At 51.3% G+C, this 25,673-nt stretch overlaps 1 protein-coding gene across 5 annotated transcripts in view; it reads left to right on the top strand.

The window, feature by feature from the left end:
- Nucleotides 1-529: 529 nt before the first annotated feature.
- Nucleotides 530-25,673, top strand: part of ATOSB (atos homolog B) — a 35,476-nt gene continuing 10,332 nt past the window's right edge. For 2 of the 5 annotated variants that reach the window (XM_088054661.1, XM_088054657.1), the window contains exon 1: nt 19,954-20,094. The gene's annotated coding sequence lies outside the window, so the exon portion shown is untranslated. Of the gene's footprint in view, nt 626-3,050; nt 3,149-5,679; nt 5,718-19,953; nt 20,095-25,673 lie in introns of those variants that run through there. The other 3 variants (XM_088054658.1, XM_088054659.1, XM_088054660.1) reach the window with 3 other exon arrangements.

The following is a 25,673-nucleotide window of genomic DNA, read 5'->3' on the forward strand; positions in this document are numbered from 1 at the left end:
CAAGCTGTGCAGAGCAGCTCTCTATGCTCTATTTTTCATGTCTGCCCTCTCCAGAAGTGGCCTTTAGGGAATTGTAGATAATTTAAATTTTACTGGTGGGGCTGCTCTTTCACTCCTGTTGTCTTACTCCAAATTGGATGAAGGCCGCAGCCCCTACACCCTCCCTCAGCTGGTGCTGAGCTTTCTCAACCCCTCTGCCCTTGGCTCTCTTCTCTCTCTGAGCCTGCAGAGCAGGAGGAGGAAGTTCCCTCCCTATGTTCAAGGGACCTCTGAGGGCAGAGAAGCACATCTTTGCCCCTGGTCTTCCTCCTTGCTGTCTGCTACAGGCTGCTTTCCCAAGCACGTTTCTGCATGACTGTGCTGAGTAAGTACCAGAGGCCAGAGATACCCAAACTTTGCTCTCTGAGTCTGAGGGTGATTGAAGAGGATGTTTATTGATCTGAGTCTTCAAAGTCAAAGCCTCTTGGCTCTTTCCAAGTCCTTTACATGTTCTTACTGCTCTGGGCCTGCCTGTGTTTGTCCTCTGATAGATCTGGTTGGCACCATCGTGTGTTGTGTGGAAATGCACCATGCCTGGGGGCCAGGACACTTCCTGATGCAGAACGAGAAAACCTGTTGTTGGGAGGTATGTGACCACAGACGTAAAAGGAGAAAGTGAAGCCATATGGTTAGAAAAGTGGTGTCCTCAGCATGCTGTCAATGGAGCTCTAATCAAATTATCAGAGGCTTTGGTAGCTGGAGGAATTAATGAGTCGGGTTTGAAACAGGACAGGTGTGAAGGGCAGCATGGGAGAAATCCTGAAAGGAGATATTTGTATTCTAGCAGATGGTTTGTTGCAGGTTACTTAGTGAGATTGTTGCAGGTTACTTTGTGAAAGTCTTCTGTGAGAGGCTTTTGCCTGATGTCTCTCCACGTTGCGTAATTCCCAGGGACCCCCTTCCTCCAGGGAGCTGTGCGAGTCTCTGTGTCCTGGGCACTGTGTTTCTGATCCTTCCTTCTGTCTGCAGCACCTGGCACCTCTGCTTTCTGGAGCCTATTTTCTGACCAGCTCGGTTCCTTTGTTCCTCCATTTTGCTTTTATTCATGAGCAAACGAGCCAGGTGAATATAACATCCAGAGAGCTTGGTCTCACAAAGTTTGAGGTCTGCTTTAAAATTTTTTTTCTTTGACAGGGAATTGTCTCTGTTCATCATCCCTTTGGCTTTGCCCCTCTCTTTCACAGTCTCCCTTGCTTGGCCTGTGAATGCCCAGCTGCCAATTAACATGTTTTTCCCTGTTTCCATCTGCATCTTCAGCTGGTTGTGAATCCTGAGTGAAGAGCAGCTGGGATCACATGCTCTGCATTTCAGAGAGCTTCTTCAGGACTGGCCAGTGGTTTGCAGTTATATTTGCCCATGGCCTGGACTAGCCCCCAGCTAAGCAGCATGATGGTAGAGCAGTACTTGGATGGGAAACCTTCAAAGGAGTCCTGTGTGCTGCAAAATGGGAAGTTAGTGATTCAGCTGGAAGTACTTTTTAGTAACAAATCCATGTCCTGGGCCAGGGCTGATGTCAACCCTGAGATTCTTGTTGGAAGTGAACAAAGATGCAAAGCTCTTTATGCAAGAGCTGAGGTGGTAATCCAGATCTCCTGGCCTCAGTCCATTTGGGGTAATTGCATTCTTCCTGGGTAGTGTTTTCAACCCATCCCTGTCAGATATATTGCCATCGCTTCCTGTGCTCCTGCAGTATGTGGGTGGCAGTACTTCAGCCATGTCCAAAGCAATTCTTGTCACTGCTCAGGCTTAGTGCCTTTTGAGCCGTCACTGAAAGACAGTGTGCTAGAGCAGGGACTTGGTGGAGGGTTCTCAATATATGTATATTTACATATACACATGCTGCATTTACTGGGGCTTGTTCTGCTTATAAGCTCTCCAGAGCGATAGCCCTTGTGCCTAGCTGGTACAGTTTCTAGGTGGGACTTCTCCTGGGATGCCAGTGCAGATGTCATTAAGCACAAACTTTCTGGGTGTCCTCAGGACTGTTTTAATGGCTGAAGCCCCAGGAGGGTAGTGTGGCCATGCCTCCCTGCACCAGGATGTGAAGACTGTGCTTCTGGGGCACTGGCAGCCTGTCTGCTCGCAGTGCTCTGCTCCCCGGCACAACAGCTCTGGTCACATCTGGGCTGTGCTGTGGTGGTGCTGCAGGATGGTTGCCTGTGTGGATGGTCAGGCTGGGGAGCAGGGTCTGCCTCACAGCAGCTTTTGCCCATTATGCCTGCAGCCAGGGGAAGGTCAGATCTTATCCTGGGGAGGGTGATACCATCCTGGTTTTCAGGAGCTGCTGTGTACAAGGACCTAGCCCCACAAAGTGTGATCTCCAGTGGTCTGCAATTAAAGCACTGGGAGCCTGGGGAGGAGACTTAAACAACATCTTTGTGATGGTGTTGGCAGGCTTCTCGGAGATTTCTATTAAGCAATTGTCGTTTTCTCCCTTCCCTGTAGCCTGGGAAACGCTGCGGCATTGGATTTGTCTTGGTCTGTTTGGGTTGTTGGGAGGGGTGTCTCTCCAGCAGTGGAGTTTGTCCCTCCCTGCCCCAGCTCTGTGTCTCTATGGGGTGGCTTAGCAGGTGGCCTGTGGGAACCACAGCCAATGCCTGTTCTTGCAGATAAACCATATGCCAGTGCACCCACTCGAGTACAGCAAAGCCTGTGTGGTGGAGAAACCTACAGCTGTGTGGGTGGACAAGAACAAAGCCAAAGGCACAGAAAGGCCTTTATTTCCCACTGAAATCTGGGATGGGAGATCATAGATGTGACCTTAGCAGCTCTCTCTGGAGAACCAACTGGAGTCATGGAATTGGGGGTAGCTGGAACCCAAGAGAGAGTCATTGCTGCAGCTGGAGGGGCAGCCTCAGCACTGATAAAAGATGTGGTGGGGTCTTTGAGCTGGTGGAGTGCTTGGGGCCTCTCACTTCTGTGCATGGGCCAGAAACTCACTTGGCTTGGATGAGCAGTTACGGCCCACACAGTGTTCCAGCAGAATCTGTGTGTGTGGACTTGTCTTTTCAGGTGACCCAAGACAGCCAGAACAAGCAACCTCAAGGCCACACTGCAAGGGCTGACAGCTGAGAGCTGCCTTTTCTGTCTGCTTCAGCCCTACACTGAGGTTAGCAACTTTCAAACATCACTGACTTCCCTTCCCTCATAAGGGCTGTGTGAAAAACCAGGGAACTCTGTGCTCTTGGTTCACAGGGATAACTCTGTAGAGTAGAGGTCACCCAGGTGAGGATCTCCCACAGCCAAGGTTTTTTGGGTGCTCCTGCATCCCACCTGTCTGTCAGCGTGGCAAAGGGAACCTGTCTGTGTGGAACCAGAGCTGCTAAGACTGTTGAACCCTGCACACAGTTGTCAGGAGCTGAAGGGTGGTGTGTTCTAAGCCCTTGGCAACTTGCAGTCTGTGCTGTTTGCCACACTTGTCCTTCTGCATGCCAGCAGGATTGAACTGGTATTTTCCAGCATTTTCCAGTATTTTCCAGCTGCAGGTCCCTGCTGTCCTTCACCTGAACCCAGCTGAGACTTTACCCAGAGCTTCTGGCAGATGTAATTGTGTTTTCTATTAGAAGCATTTGGCTTTTCCCTGCATTTTCCCAGGACTTTGTAGCTTAGCTTTGGTGTGTGAGGCTCAGAGGAAGTGTTTCAGGAGGACCAGCAGTTCTTTTATTGCCACTGGCAAGGAATATTACTGCTCTGAGGTAACCAGCCTTGGAGCAGCCTGAGATGGCTGGGGGTTTCTTGCCCAGTCCATGGATGCTTGTGTGCCTGCCTAGAATCCAGCAGTGCTTGCCCCACCTGCATGGTGTGCTCTCACCTGGGAGGGAGCCCTCATGAGGACTGTGCTTATGGCAGGCCAAGCTGAACCCTTCTCTCACTCCAGAGCTCAGGTGTGATTTGGCCAGGAGAGATTATATGGGGAAGACATAGTTTAGCATGCATGGCTGCCCAGGCTCTGCAGCTCTTCCTTTGAAGTGGCTGCCAGGGAAGTTGGTACCAGTCCAGAGGCAGCTGGAAACTGGGCCTCAGGCCATCTCATCCTTAAGCCTGGTGCTGAAGTGGTACCCACAGTGGGTGAGGAAGGGATAGATTTACCTGTGAAGGTGAAAGGAAGGAAGGAAAAATTCCTTGGCTCATGCCAGTGCTCTGTGCTGCAGATTACCAATCAGCAGTCAATGCAGGGACAGCAGAGCAGCCCCTTTATCCAGCTGGGTTGTGGCATTCACTAATACCTGTTCCCTGATGGGATTTTATATCTCTTTAGTGATGAGAGACATGGCAAAGACCAGAGAAAAGGTTTGCTCTCATTTCTGCTTTAGCTGCTTGTAGATCCCAGTCCACTAAGTTCACAGCATCCTCTCAGGGCTCCCCTGCCTTTTAACAAGGGGCATTTTAACATAGGGCTCACAACAGAATCATCAAAAGGCTTGGTTTGGAAGGGACCATGAAGATCACATTCCATCCCTCTTGCTATGGGCCAGGGGAGCCACACGCTATCCCAGGTTTCTCAGGGCCCCATCCAGCCTGTCCTTGGACTCTGCCAGGGATGGGGCATCCACAGCTCCTCTGAGCAACCTGTGCCAGTGGATCACACCCCTCTGGGATAGTATTGGATCCACTTTTCTCCACCTCTCCTTGCTAGCCAAATAGCTTTGTATCTTCATGGACAGCAAATCTCCCATTTATGTATAAAGCAGCAGCTTTTCCTGTTGCTTGGCCACAGCATGAAGCTGTTCTCTGGTTTGTATACCACCTTACTCAGGTGGTATCAGTGAGGTTATATCTGGGCTGAATTAGAAATTTTGGCTCTGTTTAGTGCAGCTGGTGGTAGTCTGGAAACTGATACAGCTTGCAGACCCACGGACAGTATTGCAATGCCTCTCTCTCGGAAATGGTATTTCTCTGTCTGGGAAACCTAACGACTGGGCAAAGTGGAGTTTATGTCTTCAACAGAAAGCAGTCAGCCTAATGTCCTCCAGCCTTCTCTTGGTCTGTGTAGGCTGCCCTTGCTCCAGAGTCTGACCAGCTGATGCAGCACTAGGTCATCTTTCCACTGAAAACCACAAGAAAATGCTGCCTCCTCCTTGAGATCTGGGACTCTGGGTTCCTTGTGCGTACTGGCACTGAAGTTATGCAAGGAATCCCCTATTTACCCTACCATCTCTGTGCAAATAGATTGGGCATTCAAAGATCCATCCTGTTCATGGGAGTGTTGGGACAGCTGGATCCTTGCTCAGTTCTTGCTGCTCCCAAGAATGGAGCAGAGGATCATCTGCTGAGGCTATTTTAGGTTTCTGAATACAGTGTCCCTCTGAGCTCCTATTTGTGTTCAATCCTACGGCTTCCTGCTAAGATCTGTGTGAGAATCCTGTATCCTCAAGTGTGAAGGTTTTGCTTGGGCACAGTGTCCTCCCAGGGATTAGGAAGAACTTTGAATCCCTCACTTACCTCAATATCTAAGCCATGTCAGCTGTATCTATCACCTTTATTTCTAACCTTTAGCTCCAGACATCCCTTGGACCTTTCTTTGCAGATGAGCATGTGTTGCCTGGTGGGAAGCATGCTGCAGCTTTCCAATCTTTTCCTGCCAAACATGCAGCATCCTTCCTGTTTGCAGCAGTTGATTCCTGTTGTCTCAGATGGAAGCATGCATTGCTGAAAACAGTCTTCTGCGAAACCTCCAGGTATGGAAATACTCCAAAGCCCACAGCTGAGTGAGATGAGGTCCTGGCTGTGACCATCTCTGTGTGGCTGGATGGCTACTTGCCATCTGCCACCACCATCCTCCAGCCCTCCAGTGTGGCACAGGGCGAGGCCTCCTGGCCTCTCCCTTCTTGGTACACCCTAAACTTTTGGCTTCCCTGCACATTTTGGTTTCCACCTGCTCAGGTAATTTTTCAGCAGCGCTGAGCATTGCTAAGTTTCATGTTGAGGCAAGATATGGCTCTGCAGTTTTGGCCCATCTTTATTTTTAGCTGTGTAAGGCATGGTTGATGGTATCAGAAGGAAGTTACATGGCCTCCGGAGCTCCATGACTCATCTTGGATCAGGACTGAGGCTTTGCTAGCTTCTGCTATAACCCTCAAGTGATGTAACTGGTTGTGGGAAAGAGCAGAACAGAGAGAGAAGCAGAGCTTTTAGAAGTTGGGGTGGGGTTTTTTTTTGTTTTTTTGTTTGTTTGGGGTTTTTTGTTTTTGTTATTTTTTTGTTGTTGTTTGTTTTGCTTGTCTGCAAAGTCGCTGAATTTAAATGTTGAAGAATATTGACAGGTATCACTCCTGAGTGTGGTTAGGAGGGTCCTTTGTTTTTTTCCCTTGTGTCTTGTGTGAGAGAGATGAAAAGGAGAGGAACTCTGCTTACCACCCAGGCTAGGTAACTGCTTAGTGGCATGTAGCAATGATAGGGAGGAGTTTTTAGGGCAAGAAACAAAGCAGGATCCTGTCTCCGATTCAAGCCACAGTGAGGTTTGGTGCAGCATTACGGATCTGCCTGAAGTGGAAACTGTCTGGAACTGGAAAACAGTGGCTTAGGAGGTGCCTGCCAGCATGCAGCAAGAAGAGTCTGAGACCCCCATTCCCGTCAGATCTGGTACTACTGCAATGTAGAAAGAGCTGCTGGGGCTTTCTGACCTGCAGGCAGCTGTGTTGGGCTGGACTGAACAGGGGCTGCATGTCCCTGCCATGGAGCAGGCCCTGTAGGGCAGGTGAGGATGTTGAAGCATCCCTGCCTGCCAGAGCACAATGGAGATGCAGTTGAAAAGGCCTCTATTCCCCAAATCTGTCAGCGTGGCTCTCTTGTGAATATTCTTCCTTGAGAATAGATAAGGTGGGGTGTTATTCACCTAGGTCCAGAGTAGGGTCCTTGTCCCTGAGGTGGGCAGGGATGAGGCTTGTGGGAGTGGGCTTCCACCTCAGGCTCCTTTCCTTCCTTGGTGAAGGTTCTGCCTTTTAGGGGTATGTTGAGGCTTTGGGATGTTTTATGTGTGGAGCAGCAGGGAGAGGACAAGCAAGGGGGAACACACATAGGGGAGCATGCTGGAGGGTATCACTGTGGCAACTTGTCACTGACAAAGCAGAAGAGCATTTGGGCAAATGTGCAAGATGCCATAACCCTGAGTGCAGCCCAGTCCCAGCTGTGCTATGGGCTTGGCATCTCTGGACTCCTGTCTGACAATTTGGCATCTGGAGCTGTTCTCCTCTGGCAGCAGCCTCAAGATGAATGGCCAAAGGTGTTTTGTCCATCTTTTCCCCTCTTTTCCCCCTTGCTACAATGTGGGCAGGCAGCTCCTGTTTACAGACCTGTTTGGTTTGAAGCCCTGAGCTGCAGAGCAGGCCTGGCCAGGAGCAAACCAGTCTCTTGATCCCTCTCACTGTACCATGGGAGAAAGCAAGTCATTCCACTGCCCTTGCTTATCCCCAGTTAATCAATTTAAGTGGCTCCAGCCATGACTGCACCTTCCCAGGATACCTGGCCCTGTGCTGTGCTGTTCCATGCAGCTTGCACAGCCAGTTTGCTTTGCTCCAGGGTATCTGGACTTTGAGGGAGAGCAGACGCTCTTGTGACCCCTCTCATATGGTCTGAGACCATCCTCTGGGGCAGGTAAAGAAGAAGTTAAACATTTTTGAAGCTCTTTGCGTAGAGCCCTTACCAGATACTGGTAAGAAAGCTGGCTTCTATTGGTGAAGGGGAAATCATGCACTCACTAGCAGAGGGAATGGGTCAGGAAGCCATCTCCAGCCTGGCCATAATGTGAGTGTGACTGAGACCTGACCTGTCATCCATGATATGCCTAAAGGCCTGGATGTAAGCCAGGAAAAAGGACCTGCTGGCAGCAAGCACAGCTTGCTCGTGTCAACATGGATGGCTGTGTGAGCTGTAAACCTCTCTCATTACACCTCTCAAAGGTCACTGCTGGCAGCGAGCTACAGTGCCCTGCCCACAGCTCTGTGCTCTGTGCCCAGGATGAGAGAAGAACAATGTTCTTGGAGATGTATGGAGGTTAGTTGTGTGGGCTTGCCATGGGGTGCCACATGTTGCTCTAGTGCCTGTGGCCAGATTCTGTCTGGAACTAAGGTGTTCAGTCAAAAATGGATGGGAAAGGATGCCTTTCAGTCTGAGCTGTCCAAATAGCTCTGCACTCACAAATGTCATAATCCTTGCCTGAGCTGTAACTCCTCCTTTCAAGGGTACAAGGCCTCATGTATTTAATGAAAAACATTGCACCCCTTCCAAAATGCCCTAATGCCCTTCTGTGATGTAGGGTTACTGTAAGATCTGCAAGGACTGCCCATTTCTGTTCAGTTCTGCCGTTTCAGTCATCTTAAAACTCCCTAATAGTCTAGACTTGTTTGCACAATGTTCCCTGGACTCGAGACCCTGGTGTTCCCAAGGGAGAGCAAACAAGGAGGTGGAAGCTGGAATATGGAGGCTCTGGGAAAAGGTGCCTGTGGCAGACAGCTGTCTGCTTCCTTCCTCTCACTTCCAACAGGTTCCTTCCACTTTCAGAGATGAACAGCTTGCTCTGCACTGGGAGCTGGAGCTCCCTTCCCGTGGAGGAATCTGGTACCTGACACTGAAGGCAGTTTTGGGTCAGCAGCTTGAGCACCCTTTTCCATAAATGTGACCTTCAGTACTTGGTGTGAGAGCTAGTGTTACATTATATTATGGGTGCAGGTGATGGCAGAGCATGGTAAAAGTCCATTGAGCCACCTTGTAGTTCCTCCTGATCCCACTTTCACAGCCAGTGGTTTCTCATCTTTCTCCTTGACCGAGGCCCCAGAATGTGCTATGAAATACGGAGTGATGCAGCAGAGGAGGCTCTGGGTCATATGTGTGTGTTGGGATGGGAATTGCCATTTTCTAGGACAGAGAATGTTTTCTCTTTTATCCTTTGTAAAATACCTTGCCTGCCAAGATTGCTGCCCAAGGCTCAATCTCTGGGGTGCTGTGACCCCATGAGTTTACAACCATGTCATCTTTGAAGTGCTGCCCCCTCTTTTTCTGTCTTACCTGTTCATACTGCACAGTTTAAAGCACAGAGGACTAAAAAAGCCCAAAGGTAGGGGGATCATATACTCTGCTGCTGATTTGGGGAGGAGTTAAGGTAGACAGTGCTGGAATAAACATTTAGGGAGAGGCAGCCAAAAGATATTTCCTCCTGGTTGAGCCATGGTGCTGAAGCTGGGAGAGTACTGTGTGGGTTACTTGCTACTTTGCTTTGCCTCTGCCATTGTCTGAGGCAAGTCCAGGACATGCATGCCTACCTGTAATCAGATGGGGACACCATCCTAAGCAGTGTCACTCTGAAAAATTGGACAGTGCTCTGTGGGACATCAGGACCAACCTGAATGCTGCTGCTGTGGGAAGAGTGTTGGGGATTTCAGCAGAGAGGTGATAGATCAGTGGGACCAAGTGGAAACTTTGACTCCATGGGTGTTTCTACCTGCATTCCTTAAACTGTGAGAACGTAGCTTAGTCCATGTGTACTGTACAGATTGTCTGGAAGATGTATGAGGAATGGTTTGCAAGAGCCAACTCGGCTCCAGTCAGGCCAGGAGAAAATGCCTGGATGCCATGTACCAGGGTTTGCTTATTGCTAGTCAGCGCTGCTGGAGCTGTCAGGCCAGCACTGCCACTCAGCCCTTTCTATACCAGTGTTTGCATTGCTGATGAGATTAGCATAGCTGGGCCAGCAGTGGACAAAGGGCGTAATTCTCAAGATCCTCTCTGCTGTGGCTGCCAGCAAAATAAAGCAGTTATGGCATCAAGTAGGGAGTCTGAGCTTTGCTTTCAATTAATCTTTTAACAGCAGCAAAAGCTAAAAATATAAGCTGTTTTTGAGGAGCTAGAATATTCTCAGGCTTTTCATCTGGGTCTGGTCTGCTGACCTCTTTCCTAGGCTGATAGTCTGGGATCTTAAGGTATTTGCAATGATCTGTTCTGACCATGTGATAAATCTGGAGAGAGAGAACAGAAAAATATGTGGCATCAGTCTTCCACCGTGAAAGTGCTCCTCTTGCTGCTGTGCCTGTTCCTCGTAACTAAAGGCTGTTTTGTGTCTTAAGATTTGTTGAGGAAAGAGACAGCTCTTCTCTTTCTTCTGTGTAGCAATTTCCCTGGCAGCTCAGTGGGAATGATTTATTACAGATTTCAGCTGTTTAATTCTGTTTCCCTACAATATGACAGAGTTGGAGTAACTGAGCAAAATGCAGTGATGTTTCCGGAGGAAGGCTGCTATCAGAGGCCACCCCTGTAGCAGAGGCTGCAAGCAAGGAGGAACAGTTTACCAGGAAATGCCCGTGTTCATGTACTGGGCACTTTTGGGAAGGAAAAGGCATCTTACCCTTAAAGCTTCCTCCCTACAGGACTCCAGACATTGCTGATGAAACTCTTTGAGCAGCAGTGAGAATGCTGCCCTCCAGAGCCTGGGAAAGGTCTGACCAAAATGGTGATCTGGCAAATTCTGTCCTTAAGTGAACCTTCAAGTGCTATTTTTGGAGTGTAGGTTTTCTCTTTTTTTTTTTTTTTTTTTTTGGTTTGTGGGTTGGGGGTTTTTAATTACATTTTGGTGGTGGTTTGGGCTTTTCTTGGTACTGAAAAGAAGAGGTATCGTTTGTGCCAATCCCTGTAAGGCAAGAGAGAATTTCCTTTGGAGTGAGCTGGCCTGAAACTCGATACGTCTCCGATGTGTGTTAACAGAGAAATGAAAAGATAGTACCATAAAGTGATAGGGGATAATGAATTTCATCTAGTATTATGTTGTCCTGGGAGATAGAGCTGGGGCAAGGGTATTGCAATAATGTTATGCTTTACATGACAATAACAGCAAATACCACCTTAACACACTTCCCCGGGGAGGGGTGAAAGGGTCAATTTTCAGAGAGTCCCCAGGAAGGTGGAGCGAGGCAATCAAGAAGACAGAAGCCTGGGAAAAGATGCCAGGAGACTTACAGATGAGCAGTGTGTAATAGCTGTGCATTTTTTGCAGCTTGAGTTCAGTTTTCCCATTCTTTGTCCCAGCTGAACTGAGCAATGCTGGGCTCTTAACCTCACTGCAATCTTGAGAAACATACTCAAGAAACCATGGCTTTAATAGCATTCATGAGATGTCTGACCCAGAGCTTGAACGAACAAATCTTTAACTTATCTGTCTACAAGGCAGATGGATGGGTGGTGGTTTGTTAATGCACCAGTCAGGGATCTTAAAGAGTTGTGCTGTGGGTGAACATTGCTGTAGACCTGGTCCTGGGAAGCTTTACTGGTTAGCAGGTCCTCAAAAGCGTTTCTGTAGGTGGATGATAAAAACAGAGAGCCTGAGGTCAGTACCTGGAAAATTACCAGCCCCTTGAGCTGGACCAGAGTATCAAGTCTTTACTCAAACACATGAATCTTTTAAGGTGAAGAATGCCATGACTTGTTCTCAGTGAAGCATCCAGTCCCCTAGCAGCCTGTTGAGACCTATGGCACTCTTCTGATTTATAATGTTCTCTCTGGGTTTTTAATTTATTTATTAATTTTTTTCTGGGCTATGCTAAGTTACTGCATGTCCTGGTCCCCTCTGGTGGCAGAGAGCATGTGGGTCAGTTTGTGTAGCCCAGCAGAGCTGGGTGCAGTCCATATGGCCAGCAGCAGATTGGGGCCAGCTTCTGCTTTAAGAGAGATGGTAATAGAGGAGATTCACAACTGGGAAAGCTGCTTGATGTAGAATACGTGGGTACCTTTTAATCCCTCCCCGTCACTGGGTTTCTCAGAGGTTTCAATACCACTCTTGCTCTACTCCCATGCTGTGCCAGGGGCTGGGGGCTGCCCACCCACTCTCCTTCCATGGGGCAGGGCCAGCATGCTGTGACTCAGTTTCCCTGAAGCCTGAGGAGAAGGAAAGGGGTGTGGAGCAGGACCAGAAAGGGGTGGAGGGGAAGTTACAGCAGCTGGTAGGAAATTACATTTTTGGGTGCTGCAAGGTGGCCCTACCCCATCCTGTCTGCTGAGGTGGTATTTTGGGGTGCAGTAGTACAAGCTGGCTCTGTCTGCCATGGAACTGGTGTTTCAGGATGTTGTTGGGCAGCTCTGTTCCAGCTGCAGAGCTGGCATTTTTGGCAGCCCTTGCTCCATACTGCCTTTTCCTGTGCCAGGGATCATGCTAGGAAGTGAGACCTGGCTGTACCTTCCATGTCCTCTGCATTCACATGTTCAGGGTGCATAATTGCACGTAATACACACAGTCCCATGGCACTGCTTCCCCAGTTTGTGACTTTGGGCTGCTGGTCAGGATATCAGTCTGAACTTATCTCAGGATAGGCAAGAATCAGTGTGGAGGCTGTGTAGTAACAGCCTGGCATCCCTTGCTGGCACTGATCTGCTCCTGATCATGGAACAATGGCTCTACCTGGGGGCAGGAGCAGAGGAGTCCAGACTGAAAATGGGGGTACCCAGTCCCAGCTGTCTCCTCCCTCATCCCTATTCTTCTGTGTAACTCCAAATCTGCATACACGGACAATGTTTTGTAATAAACCTGCTGAACTGAGGGCAGGCAGAGCAAAACCAAGAGCCCAAACCCTGCCTGTGCTGCTGCAGCAGTGTGAGGCACAGTAGTTTGTAGTGATGATGAGCATGGCCAGAGACATCCCTCCCACCCTGTTGTGTGTATTTGATGCTTCCTTTGAGCTACCAGCAAATTGTCAGTACAGCTCTTTTGTAAGTGGAGAGTAGGTCCAGCTTCCCATGGATGCTGCAGACTGCCTTACTTCTGTAAAACTCTCTTCATTTGAGGCAGTGCCCTAAGGGTTAAGCCACAGTTGTGGGATAGGGTTTGTAACAGGAACAAAGAGGGCTTTTAAGGTCTGTGTTGGCCTAGGAATAGAGGGAATTGATTGAGCCTTTCCCAGTGTGTTGAATTACAAAGGTCATGGAGACCCTTTTGCTGGGAGGCAGCAGCCTTTGAGGTCCCTGCTGGAAGTGGGGCAGAGAGAAAAGAAATTGTGAAAGTCAGTCAGAGCAACTTAGTGGAAAGCTTTAAGAGCAGGTGAAAACTGGAACTGTGTCCTGGGGTAAATAATGAACACAAGGCTGGGTACCTCCTCCCTGGGATTTTTGGGTGGTTTGGTTTTGCCCCACCTCCTTCCCCTATTGCATTTACAGCTGCCCCACACATGGCACATGAATTAGCAGCACCTTGGTGCACCAGAATTTGGGCCTCCAGCCTGCTCAGGGCTGGTGAAGGCAGCAGAAGGTAAGAGGCAGTGCCTGTAAGGGAGGATCTTTCCAACATGCAGAAGAGGGCAGTCTCTGGTGCCTACAGGGACATTTTGCCATGACAGAAGAGGAAGCTTCTAGCTGGTTTCCAAGCCCTGCTTCTTAATGTTGCCTTCTCAGGGTGTCACATGGGGCACAGCAGCAGAGGGTCCAGCAGAAGGAGCTAGGGAAGGGATGGATGCCAGTAACCTCTGTTTCCCTTCCTGCAGCAAGATGAAAAGTGGAAACAGGTCGTTTCAGTCTTGAGATTTGGATGGCATGAGCCATCCAGCCAATACACCCACGATGTGTGTGGGAAAAGGTGGTTTAGTCCTTAAAACTTTAAGGTTTAAAGTGCCAGGTTAGCAGGCATTTGGTCATTCAGCCCCATCCATTGGCACAGGCGTGCTCCCCAATCTGATCTTTTATTTAAAGTAATTCCACTTCTGATCCCTATGTTGGATCAGATCACCTTAGATGTGATTTCTGGGGCAAAGGACTGCTTGGGCTCTGCCTGGGAGATGAAAGCTGGTTCCAGGGAATATCCCATGAGGCTCTGCAGACACCTCATTAAGTTAGCAGCCTAGAGGCTTCTCTACTTTTTTAAGCACTAGAAGGGCAAGACTGTGCGAGGACAGAGCTGCATGAGGAACAGCATGTTTGGAGCTTGTTTTGCAGCTCTCAGAAACCAAAACATCTGTTCACCTTGGTACCCAGCCTTCTTGGGATCATTCTCTGTGTGTCTGTCCCAGTAACCAGGAACTGTTTCAGCAGAAACATCAACTTCACAGACTCACTCCTGCTTAGCATTGACTTTGAGAAGGCCTGAATTCCTTCATCTCTTATCGCTCCAAATCCTCTCTTCTTACCCTGTCCTTCGGCATCACCTGTGCTGCAGAAGCTTGCCGCTAACAAACATAAAGGTGGATAATTGGGCTGCTAGTGCCCAGCTTGCTGACCTGGAATATGCTGTTTGAAGACAGCAAGGTCTACTCACTGTATTTTGGGTAAACACTCTCCCACTCATTTCAGCCACCTGGGCTGCAGAAGGGGAACATGAGGCACTTGAAAGGGTTCCCCTTGGTATGGGAGAGATGTCAGAATCAAGAGTAGTTTGGCTGCCTGTGTTTTGCTTCTTCTCCCATCCCAGCTGGAGAGGGGTGTTGCAGATGGGATGTTACCCCTCTGTTAGTCACAAAGGAGGGTGTGGCAGAAAACTCAGTCTCAAAAGTCAGCCAGTTTAGCTCAAATTGGATCAGTCCCTGCTGCTTAACTGGATGTAGGGCAATCCTTCAGCTTCCCATGTGCTTGGAGACTGTGCCAGGGAGCTGACCGTGTCCAAGAATGCATATAGGTTGTTGCTGCTGTCTTAGGGGCTCCAGAGTTTGTAGACAAGTCAATCTTTTCAGTGGTGGCAGGCTTATTTAAGCATGTCCATTTAAATTGCTGGGTCTGCCCTGCTGGTGGCTGCTGAGTTTCGTTCAGGAGCTTGCCCAGTTGCTGTGACCTTTGTGACACCGTGACCATGGTGTTGGCCCTGCTGACACAGGGTGAGCCCTGTGAATCTCCCCCCTGGTTCCCTAGGAGGGACCTGAAGTACTGGAGCATCCTGATGAGAAGGAGGGGTGCTGTGCAGGGGAAACTGCAGGAGCCCATAGGGATACCATGGGACAAAGACTTGTGTTACGTTGTCCCGAGAGGAGAGAAGAGGTTCTGTGTGTACGTAGTGAGGATCAAAAATTTAAAAGTCCAGGGAGAAGCAGCAGCTCTGGCATATAGCCCTAAGCTTTGGCAGAAAATCATTCTTTGTGTCTATTAATATGTGACATTCCAGCCCAAAGTGTTGTCCCTCGCTCCCTGGCCAAAATACAGTTTACTTTGGCCTTAACTCCTGCGTGTTAGGGCTTTCTGTCTAAGCTGGGGCTCCATGACCCTGCTGAAGACATAATGCTTGACTGACTTGTTCTCTTGCAGTATACTTGTCCCAAGTATCCTGTGTGTGGCTGCAGGCAAAATGCTGCAGCTGGCCAAGTGCTCCTGGGTGGAAGGGACCAGAGCCCCTTGTCAGCATGATTCTGACCCATGTGATGTGGAAAGAGTGAGGGAAGAGCCTCCATGATGCCAGTAATTTTCTGTTGTAGTCAATGGGAAATGGATCCTCTAGTTTTGACAGGTAAAGCCACAGGTCTGTGACCTGGTGTGCTGCATGGAGCAGCATGTCATGCTCACACCACAGCTCTCCTGTGCTGAGACACAGGTGAATGGGCAGAGTCCCTTGCTCTGCTGGCTGGGAGGTATGTGCCACAGCTGTGCCATCTTCCTCTTGTCACCTCTGTCTGCTCTGGTCTCTCTGAGGAGACTGAGGTTACCTGGACAGCCCTCAGAAGGGCTTAGCAGGCAGAGGCAGTGTGTGTGGCTTGGGAACAGGTCATGATGTGGAAAAGAGGGGAGGCAAAGCCTGTTTGAGCGTCAGCCCCAAGCATTAGGGAATTACCAGTCAGAAGAGCAGCCTGCAGAGGATCTATGTGTACACAGATCATGTGCCTGACTTGCACTGTCCACACTCAGGAACTGGCCAAGCCTGTGGGCCCTACATGCCTTAGCTGATGCCAGTTGACTGTAGCCATGCTTAGAAGTCATTTTGTGTCTCCCAGGAATCTGTCCACCTTGGAGAGTAAAACCAGGAAGAGGCACAGCCTGGGGGGGCATGTCTGGCTGTAACCAAAGGCAACTTAGCTGGCAGACGTCTTGCCTGTGGATCTGAGCTGTGGCAGTGTTGGGTAACCCTCCCACAGCCAGCAGGGTCAGGCTGATAAAGGGAATGGGTTTGCCTGGAAGGCAGCCTCGGAGTCTGGAGGAAGCCCTCCCCTAGCATTGCTCCTTATCTTGGCTGCACTCCCAGCCTGCCTCTGCCCCTTCTCCACACAATGGACTTGAGCCAGTGCTGTCACCTCTGCCCCTCTGGGTGCTGCAGGGGTCAAGGGTACTGGCATTGCCAGGCCAGGCTCCCTGCCCAGTTTGCTGGCTTGCAGGGTCTGGGTCATTTCTCATTTTGCTCACACACTCCCTTCGTGCATGGGGCTGTCCCAGAAATTAGTCAGGAGGGGGTGAATCACAGAGGAGTGAGTCAGTGGGAAGCAGAAGGAAGGTGCTTGTGCAGGACAGGGTTTTAAGGGAGCCCAAGGGTCTGGCAGCCTATGCTGAGTCCCTGGGAGATGGGCTGTGGGTACCAGAGGAGAACTGGGAAAGCCACAGGGCTTAGTAGGTGGAGGCAATGCCTGTGCCTTGGGAACAGGCCAGGATCTTAGCTACATGCTGAACTCCAGCCGTGGGTACACTGCTGGAAAGTCCTGGGAAGGCTCGGAGCATCTTTGGTGCTGAAGTTTTCCAAAAAAGAGCACTGCAAGGGAGCAGTGCAGGGAACAGGTATGCCTGCCTTCAGTGAATCGGGAGGATCTTCATCCCCACACAGGCGGTGGAGTGTCCAGCCAGCTCTAGGCAAGCTGAGCAAGTCTCTGTACTGGTCAGATCCTGCCCAGTTGTCTGAGAGAGCAGATGCAGGACGGTAAAATGAGTGATACTTGTTGGGGCAGAGAATGGTAAAAAAATAGCTCTGGATTGAGTGAAGACAGCATGGAGGAAAATCTGGGATGGAGATAATACACTGGAGATTTGGGGACATGGGTGCTTCTTGACTCCAAAACCCCTTGTGTGACCTGGGCTCTGCTGCAGACCCTTGAAGGTATTCCAAGGCTGCTTCTCTCATCAAGGGACCTGCTCTGGACTGCTGGGTTTCCATCTAGCACAGCTGGCCTCTGCTGAGTTGGTCTGCTTATTGTCCTTCTCATCACTCCTGAGACAGGCCCCTCATGGGCATGGTGGAGGCAGCCTTGGTATCAGAGCTACAGCAGCACAGCCGAAGCTCTCTGTGTCTGGGGCCAAACTTCTTGGAGCAGGTACTTGGGAATTCTGTCTTGGAATAATGTAGGTGTTTTGCAGCAGGCACTGGTATTGCTACCAGCCAGAGCAAGGATCAGATACTTGAACAAAAGCAGCTCCTACTGATCTCGGGTTGAGATGAGTCTCTTTTTTCAACATCCCCAAGGTATGCAGGTGCAGGTACTCCTTGGTGGCACCCTTGGCTGGGCAGAATGGAGCCCAACAGGCTCCAACAGTCTCCAGAGATGAGCTGGAGCACTGGCTTCTTGTGTGCTGCAGTGGGCAGAAGCTGAGAGTGGTAGGCTTGTGCAGCAGCAGGAGGGAAGGCAGTGAAGGGAGCTCTCACTGCTGCTGCAAGCTGTGGGTTTGCAGTGAAGCTGCAGCTTGGCTCCCTTGGGAGGTGCCCAGGAGCAGGATGAGAAGCAATGGGACACAAGGAAAATTCCAATTAGACACTAGGAAAAATATTTCCCTGCAAGGCAATTAGACTCTGGAGTAGGGCCCAGAGGAAGGAGGCAGTTTCTACACTTGGTGACTTTGAGCTCCTGGCATGGGGCAAACTCCAAGCGATTTGTTTGAACTTAGCCCTGCTGTTAGCATGACTGGACCCAAACCCTCTGAGGTCCCTTCTCACTGTTGTTCCTCAGTTCTGCAGTTCTCAGGTTGCTTGGCAATGTCATATCTCATGGACTGTTGGATTGACCAGCTTGGAGGCACATAGAGGGCTCAGGGTCTTGTTCTGTCCATCCCCTTGTCACTTGGACTTATCTGTATGGTATTAGCAGTGGTGGGAGATGGAGACACTGCCTTAGGAGCATTGCTCAGCTCATTCACTTGCCCCAGCCTCTCTTAGCTGGAGCACCCATCTCTCTGTAATCTGTATTATTTCCTTTCCATATGAGCACAAGAAACCAGTGGGCAGTGAAACACAGGATGTAAAACATCCTCCTTGCTTTGCTGGAAGAACAGAGCTGTGATGTGTCGGGGGTTGCTGGTGTTTTTGGAAAACTCATGAGGATGCTGGACTCCAGTGCTCCAGATGCAAAGTTTATCTTTCCTGTGGTGCCTGTCCCAGAGATTGTGGTGGTTGGAAGGGAAGTTAGTGGTAGCTTTTTCAAAGGTTCCAGCTGCTTGACCATCCTCAGCAGATGGATGCTGAGATGAGCCCAAAGGAGTGTCTGGAAAGAATTATTTACTCACAGTACTTTCTTTGCCAGCCTTTTATTCTCATGGTTGTTCTTTTCCTGATCCTGTTCTTCTGCAAGGCTGGCTGCTGGCAATCTTATGAGCCTTGTCTTCAGGAACAACTTTGCTGTGTGATTTATTGTGTCTCGGAGCTTTGACCTGGTGTCTGATGTTGCAGAAGCCCATGTCTGGTGTGTAAGTGTTCAGAGGGTGTTTACAGTGTTTGGCCCATCCTGTCTGCAAGAGTAATGAACCAGAGCAAAGGGGTCTGCTTGTAGCCTTGGCTCCTGGGTTAAGCTGACCTGCAGCAGTAGCTACATCTGCTTTCTCATCTGGCAGAGGCTGGGTGGATGTTCAGGCTCCCTTTATATGTGTTTTCAAGGTCTAGAACATTCTCATAAACTGTGTTAGTCCCCAATCCCTTCTAAAGTTGCTCCTTTCAGCCTTTCTTTTGGGCTTGTTCACACTGGGCTGCCATTGCTGTGCACTCTGCTCTCCCTTCCTTAGCAGTCCACATAAAACTCTCAATGCTGCTCTGGACATGCTGGCTTTACCCTGTTGCAGCACCCCCCTACACTTTGGGAGCAGCAGGATCTGGTGGTTTGGGTTAAGAAGTCCCTGAGGTCTGTGCTCCCATCTGCCAGAGCAAGTGCTGTATGGCAGGGGATGAACTGGTTTCTGGTAGGCCATGGAGAGCTCTTAGGTCCCTCACAGGCTCTGCCTCCCTAGGAGGGTCAGGTCTAGAGGGACATCTGTGTCCTCAGGGCATGAATCAACCACCAGGTTGAAGATGTTTTGACTTAGCTGCCTCTGCTCTCTGTGGGACCCCAGGGGTGGTTTAGTCTGTGTGGACAAGGAGGTTTGCAGTTTCATGGGGTGTAAGAGGAGCTGGACTGTGTCTCCTGCTTCCCTTCATATAGACATGCCTACAGTCCCTCTTCCCCCATGTTTCCCTTCTTAAAGCCTTCTGCTCTCATGTGTTTGCCTTCATCATGGGCAGCAGTGTGAATGTTTACATTACAGTTGTGGCACCCTTTTCCTAAGTCCACCAGGGTGTTTCACCTTCAGTCCTACAGGAAAGAGAGGTTTTTCTTTTCTATGACAAGGTGCAGGACATTAAATTCGTGGTGGAAATACTCTTTCCCTGCAGTAGCCCTGATTGTGTCCATCTTCTTAAAATCAAAGATGGACAAAGCCTCACCGTTATGGCCCAAATACCTGCCCAGCACAGGTCATGTGCTAGACTGGCCTGTGCTAGACTTGAGCCTTTCTAAATCGCAGCTGGAAAAGCATGAGTTGGATGGGTGTGCACAGCTGTGTGTGTGTGGTATCTCCTCCCCCTGTGCCACGTACATGTCTAGTACAGGGAGTGGAAAAGATGCTGAATGTCCCTACAGCTGCTGCAGGCTTATCTGCAGGCTGCAGCTTGGTAACCAAGCAGGAGGCCCGAGTGCCTGTGCTCAAGCACCTCCCTTGGAGGACTCTTACAGTAAAAGGAAGTGTATTGCAAGAGGGCTTGCGGTGGGGAGGGGCAGTTCCCACGGGGCAAATGCTGCAGTGCACAATCCTTGCTGCGCTCCCCATTGCAAGCCATTTGCTTACCCCCTCTTCCAATGTGTAGCTTTGACACCCGGAGCTGATCGGAGCAATTCAGCATCTCTGGGACTTCCTCCACTGCCCTGAAGTGCCTGGTGACTGATTGGGGAGGTATGGAAAGGTGATGGTGCCGTGAGTCTGTCGGGTGTCAGGAACTCGTCAGGGGAGTGTGTGCAAGGAGGCTTGGGCTGGTGGGGCTGTGGGTGTGTGGCAGTCGGGAATGGGAGGAAGCTCGGGTAGGTTAAGGTGTGAACTGCAGCAATCAGGAGGCAACAGAGCACAGGTAAGAGCTAGGGGCTTGCCTTGGGGGTTCATGGAAACAGGACAGGGTCTGATGTGGTTGAGGATGGGCTTGGATTGAAGAGGAGCACACTTGCAGAGATACAGAGCCCAGCTGCCATGTGAAGGATGTGGGGAAGGGGCAGTGTTCTGCATCTGGGTTTAGGCTACAGGGCATCACAGTACAGAAGGAGCTAGCTTGGTAAGCAGGCTTTGGAGGATGCCTGTGGTGACACAGAAGAGATGGCAGAGCTGGGAGCAAGAGGGCTGCCATCACCTGCTGATTTCTGTGCTATCTTCTCCCAGCTTGCAAAACATCACCCTAGCACTGGAGCTCCCTATCAGAGGCTCTTGTTTCTGTACCTAGCTAATAGTGCTGGAAAAGGGGCTGGGCTGTTCAGGTTGCATGTCCAGATCATGCTTCCCATGGTGCACAGCCCAGGACAGGGAGCTGACAGGACGGGAGTTGCTGTAACTTGTTTTACCACTGGAGTTGGGTTAAGCAGGTTCGTAGTATACAGTTTGCACAGCTTCTGACAGAGACACCAACTGCAGAGTGTTATTCTTCCTCTTGGGAGATCAGATAAAATGGTGCTAAAATTTGTAGGTTGCTTAGAATGGTGAGGACCTCATCCAGGTTGGGTCTGGGGAATGCCTCCCTTGGACAAACATCCTTATTGAACTTGAAATGTGGCAGAGCATTGGTGCCCTGGTCATGGCCAGAGACCTTGGGTGCCGTGCAAGTGCAGACCAGAAGTGGTCCCTGCCCTTGGCCAGATCCACTTGCCTTCTCGAAGCCATTCTATGACTGGCTGTGCAGGCATGTGACTTAGTAATCACATGGTGGAAATTTTTCCATTGGTTTCAGCCGGCATCAAGCTCTGGACTGGAACAGCCTGTCTGTGGGGTCATCAGTGACTGAGGTCCCATGGGCCTGTCCCTCAGGCCACCACCCCTGGAGAGAGACAGGAGGGCTGGAAGGGAGCTGGCTGACATGTCCCTGTGCCTAGGTGGGCAGGAGCTTGCTTTCACGTTCTTTCTTGCCTTAAAGTGAGTGCTGAGGCCACTGTGCTGCCCCAAGTCCAATGCCATAGGGCTCCCCAGGGCTTGCAGGTGTGGTGCTGGCTGCACCTTCCCCTGTGCAGCAGCTACTCCGAGGTGGAAAGACACAGCTTTTTATGATGTGGAGCCAGCACAGAGGAATTTGCTGCTTGTGGACAGCTGTTGTCCTGGGCCTGGCTCATGTCCTCCAGCCCTTCTCACCTAGCGCTGCCTATGGAAGGGGAATGGGGGCTTGCCCACCCTCGACTCCCTGTGCCACCACAGCCCAGGCAAGTGGGTGCCACCTCGGGCTAATGGGGGTGAATAGCTGCGGTGGAGCCTAGCAGCATCCTGCTGCCTCTGCAGGGATCCTCTTGGGCAGCGGAGAGTTTTCCCCACCCCCAGCTCTGCCGCTGCCTCTTTGTTTTCTGGCAGAAGCCTCTGTGCCTTTTCTTTGCCGTTGAGGCGCCGAGCAGGAGCGTACATGTGCCGCGTGTGCGTCTCTCCGGGAATGTGATGCGGGCTGGGAATCCTGCCGGTCCAGGCATCTCCCCTGCAGGGCAGCGGAGGCCAAACAGCAGCTTCAGGGGTCTCCTTCCCATGGACTGTTCCTCCGGTCGAGCAAGGCTTCGAGGCAGCTGGTCTCCCGCACAAAACCCTCTTTTGCATTGACAGCGCTTCTGCACCTTGCCACAAGTCGAGTAAGTTGGATGGGAAGGGGCCGGTCCTCAGCTGGGCACTCGGGCTCTCTGCTGTGGTCCCCCCTCGCTCCCGCTGGGAAGGCACCTGAGATTAAAGCAGCGCCAAAGGCTATGGAGCTGGATACAGCGGTGGCTGAGGTTTGCTTGTGCTGCGCCTGCCTTTCCATGTATTTGATCTCTCGACTTCCAGCGGGGACTGAATTCCTGTGCTGAATTCTGGGCTCGGCTCTTGTGAAAGGATCCAATTATTTTAGAGCTTTGAGCATCTCCATTTGCTGCCCATATTTGCGGCGCGCTGGCTGGAATTCCAAGTGATTAACGTGGCTGTGACATCCCTCCTAGGGGTGTTATCTTTGCTCGCTGTCCCCCACCGCCCCCCTCTTCCTCCTCCGGCAGCAAGCGAGCAAGACAGGCAGGCAGAGACAAAGGTCTGTCCTCAACCTGGGCTGTCCTCCCCGTAAGCGGCTGCTGCATGGGATTTCCCTGCCCTGCCTGCTGCAGGTTTCCTGGGCTCCCGGTCGAACACTGGAGCTGGGCGGCCGTGGGCTGTATCGTAGAGGTTTGAACCTGCTGGGCTGGGTGGGCAGGGGGTGCTGCCGGCCTTGGAGAGCTGCCCGATTGTCCTGCCGGATTTTAAGCTGCTTTTCATTCTTTACGCTTTCCTGGGAAGAGGGGCAGCCGTGCGTGGAGAGGAGGTTGGCGGGGAGGGGGTTGGACGTGGGGGAAAGCTTTGCACAGGTGGCTGTCGCATAGTGAGATCTGTCTGCAGACCCTGTAAACCCCCCTTCCCAGCCACAGGCTATTGTCAGCATCGCCGTCTGCAAGCCAGGCACCTGGGAAAGGTGTGTGGAGGCGATCTGTACCAGGACAAGGGGCATCAGAGGGAGAAGGGGTAAGTCACTGGGCTGGGAGCTCTGCTCCGGCTCCCCCGGCTCCCAGAAGAGGTTTCATTGTGTTATCCTGACTTGGCCGAGCAGAAGGGCTCAGTCCCTGCAGCACCTGTGTGCTAGGGCTGGGGAGGCACTGCATGTTGTTGGGCAGACCTCAGCCCTTGAGGAGGCTACTGCAGCTTGGAGCCCCAGCAAGATGCACTGCAGAGAGGGCTGCTCTGTCCCTAGGGACTTGTGCACCTGGCCAGTGCTGCCTCCCATGGGATGGGAGGGAGCAGCAGCACCTCATGGACACGGTGCTGTGGGCACAGGGAGGTGTTGGGTCTAATCTCTTTCTGTGTCTGGTGGTTTCTAGGAGCTTGCACTCATGACATGGGTGATACCTCTTGCCCCAGCCTTCCCCTCTGGCGTCAGGCTTCCTCCTCATTACTAGCAGGGGTTAGCACTGAACGAGGCTCTGCAGCTGCATGAATCTGGCATGGCAGGAGGCCTCCTGAGGACCCTCGAGAGCAGCACTTACCCTTGCAGTGGGGCAAGGAAACTCCCTTCCTATGTATCCACTCCCTCTCCCTCTCCTTCTTTCCTCCTCTTGTTTCCACCAAGCGTCGGGTCCTTCCTCCCCAACCTGAATTCCAGGATAGTGCCAGAGCCACGGCCAGTGGTCATTTTTTTGCTTCAGGCACAGCTTGCTCCTCTAGCTTCTCCCTTGTCATCTCCCTGGGACTGCCACCTCTACTACAGTGCTGGAGGTAGTCCCCAGCCTCACGTGTCTGTCTGTCTTCTGATGGTGAGACGCCTGATCTGTCAGACTGTGCAGGAGCCCCTCTCTGGTGGCAGCATTGCTGTTAGTGTTGCCATCCTTCAGGGCTATGACAGAAACTTTCTGTCTGCTGGCACTTCACAAGCTCTGCTCTTAGCCTGTGCCAGGGAGCTCCTGGGTTTGTGCTCACACTGCTTAGATATCCTTCCTTCTCCTCGGGTTCAGGTAGGACCAATAGAGTTGTGATTTATCCTCTAGACAGTCTGTTTCCAGCAGTTTCTGTTGCCTCTTCTCTTGCATTTTACTCTGCTTGTTCTGAGGATGATTATTTTCCCTCTCCTAATGATGGCACTTCTTCCTGGCTGTGTGGGTTCATGCTTCACCCCCAGTGAGGCCACCAGTGTCTCTCCATAGCACTTCCTAGGAAAGGAAGCAGGAGAGAAGGTAGCAGCAAAAGCCACTTAGGGGTTGGTTTGGGGTTTATTGTGGTCTGAATAGTGCAAAGACCCCTTTTGGCCCTGACAACCACCAGGCTGGTGCTCTGTCCCAGGCAGCAGTGCCCAGGTCAAAGCCTCTTGTCTCCTGGTCATGTGTCCCTTTTGACTGTCTGGCAGTGCTGCCCTGGAAAGCCACTGGATCCTCCCGGGACAAGTGTGGCAGCTTTGGGCACAGATCTTTCTCTCTCCCTTGCACTGGTGCTGGGCTACCAGCCCTGCTAGGCTCCCAAGGGCTCTGCCTCATGACAGATAGCCTCCCTGCTCCACACTCATCCTGCTTCCTCTCTGGCTGGCACAGTACAGCTCGAACAGCAGCAGATCCTTTTGCAGGCTGCAGCCTGGCATGTGGTACCACTGCTGCATTGCCCAGCCAGGGACCTGTCCTCACCCACCATCCTGCTCTGTTGCCTCCAGACTGGGACCATGGTCTCTTAATCCTGGTTTCCCCCTGGATGTGCTAATAGGAATGGAACCATCAGGTAAGCCAGGTCCCCAACCCCTCCAGGCCTGGCTGTGTTATTCCACATCAGGCTCTGGTGGAATACAGTGTTTCTGCCCCAGTGCCTGGGACATGCTCACTCTCTGCAGGTCATTTGGCACTGGCTGTTTCTTGGGTGTTGAAGCGTGGTGCCCTTCCCTAGACAAAAAATAGAGGAAATCTGTGCCTGGCATAGCTCTACATCTAGGTGCTGGGAGATCTTGGCAAAAGCACAGGGCCCTGCCTGTTTTCTGGGCAATGAGGGGACCTTGGCAGGAGTAGGGCAGAGAGTGGAAGAGCTCTGTCTGGGCCTCCCTCAAGGGGCAAAGCTTTTGGAGTCCTATCTTAGAGCAGCAGCACGGACAGAAACGCTGTAACAAAAAAAAAAATCAGCGTCAGGTGGGCTCAGGAGGAGCCAAACCCTTGGTGTGGGCACATGGAGGCCCCCCCCCCCCCCCATGTGCTGTTTCCAGAGGGATGGTACCTGTGCTGCTCAGCTGAGCTGGTGAAGGCCTGGGCCTAGCTCTGTCCATCCATGTGGCCGGAATTAGGGCTTCTGGCTCAAGGAGAGAAGACAGAGGTGACCAGGTGGTTTCTTTCTGTGCCTGCTTGGAGTGCAGGAGGCCATGGTCCCAGGGTTGCTGTTCCCCTCTGTGGGGAGATGGTGGGCTCCCTTGCTGCTGTCACAGGCTGAGCTCTATGGTGAGCTGGATGGGCTGTCAGCAGGGAGGAGCTTGGCACTGCCAAGAGACCCTCCCTGGGATACAGCCCCTTGCATCTCAAGGAAGGTGAGAAGCAGAGCTACACCCCAGCTGTTCCCATCCCACACTGATGTGCATTCCTCCAGAAGGATGTTCAAGGAGATCTTAGGGTGTACTTGGAGGCACTTTGGGTGATACTTTCCTGTCCCTGCCATGAGCCCATCATTTTCCAGCACAGTGCTTCAAGCAACAGTATCTGGGCTGGGCAAAAGGTGGTGTAGCCCTGTGTTCTAGCCATGTGTTCTAGTGGCTGGTGCTGGCAGTGCCTGATGACTGGTGTTGA

The sequence above is a fragment of the Pseudopodoces humilis genome, chromosome 4 (genome assembly GCF_049639895.1).
Source record: "Pseudopodoces humilis isolate 2021_Gansu_Grassland_sample_001 chromosome 4, ASM4963989v1, whole genome shotgun sequence".
Classification (NCBI taxonomy): Eukaryota; Metazoa; Chordata; class Aves; order Passeriformes; family Paridae; genus Pseudopodoces; species Pseudopodoces humilis.